Genomic DNA, 1,491 nt, shown 5'->3' on the forward strand with positions numbered 1-1,491 from the left:
ACCCAAGTCCTCACCCCTTCCCACACTGGGAGCAAATGGCCCTAGACCAGCTCCTGTTCCTACCTGAGCAGAGCAAGAACCAGCCTGTTGCTCAGGGCTGTGGGCTCACCTGGTGGCCAGCATGGCCATTGCTGGGAGCAGCCAAGGCCAGGCTGGGTGGGCTGACCCCACACTGGGACGAGGGACTGGTGGGACGGAGAGGTGGCAGCCAGGCAGGGGCAGCTGAACAGTCGCCCCACTTTCCCCTCATGCCAAGGCGGGGTGAGCCGGGGCCGCCCTCCTGAGCCCCAACGGCTGCTGAGCTGCCAGAGAGGTGACAGTGACCATTCCCAGGGCAGGGAGCTTATGGGTGCCCGGAGCAGACCTTGGGCTGCAGCCTGCAGGGGGGCAGCCCCACACAAGGGGCTTGAGGGCTCCTGGGGACAGGCTGCTGCCAGGGGCCCTCATCAAGCCAAACCAGATCATCTTGCCCCAGAACAGAGCCCCAAAACTGCAGGGGTGTACCAGAAGCAGCAAGCACCCAGCTGGGCACAACTCCCAGCAAAAAAGCACAGAGGAACCCATCGAGGTGCCTTGTGAGGCCTGTGAAAGACTTGCAGCATGGCAGCCACGTCCCTGCCATGCGGGGCACAGCTCAGCCCTGTCCCTGCATCGGGTCCCTTGCGCTGGGTACTGGACCTGGGCTGATGCAGGAGCAGAGGCTGAATGCAGCGTACACAAACCAAGGGACACTGCTACAAAGGGTGCAGGATCGCCAGGTGATCTTCAGGGAGCACACAGCAAAGCCAACATGTATCCGCCCATCAGGACGGGTTGTGCTCCCAAGGGCGGGAGAACAGCAGGGAGCAGGAACCAGCCCCTGTGGTGATGAGCCGCAAGTTTCCCTTCTGTTCTGCAAACAAAAGCTTTTTAATCCCTCTGCTGGCCAGGCATGTCATGAAACAGCTTCAGCTACAAATCCTCAGAGCTAAATTAATCCCTAGCCTTGTTTCTTCTTACCCATTAATTGACCTCCCAGGAGCCTGTACTCTGCAGCAGGGGGATGACGGATCAGTGCTGAACTCAAGCGGGATCAGCCATCGCCCAGGAGCACACGCAGCAGCTCAGCATGTGCCACCACAGCTCTGCATCCCGGGAGCTGCTGGAGAGGCCCCTGGGCCCAGAAGGGACCTGCATGTTCCACCCTGAGTGAGCAGAGAGATGAAAACCCGACTGAGCTGCCCTGTGGGGGGTGGTGGTGTCAGACACAGGCGCTGATCTCACTGCTTACACACGGATTGCTGTAGAAAAGCCCCCAGATGCTGGTAACTGCAGTGCCAGACACCCCCAGTCCTGTCCCCAGCAAGGGGGGGAGGCACAAACCTGTGCAGCAAAGCTGCTTGAATCAAGTCCGTCATTGCTGCTGCAGAGTCAGCGCCCGTGGGAGGCTGAGAACAGACGGCAATGGGGAAACGTACCCTCTACGGGACAGATTTGTTCAAACAGCCGGGA

Source organism: Streptopelia decaocto (genome assembly GCF_964273445.1).
Source record: "Streptopelia decaocto genome assembly, chromosome: 12".
Lineage (NCBI taxonomy): Eukaryota > Metazoa > Chordata > Aves > Columbiformes > Columbidae > Streptopelia > Streptopelia decaocto.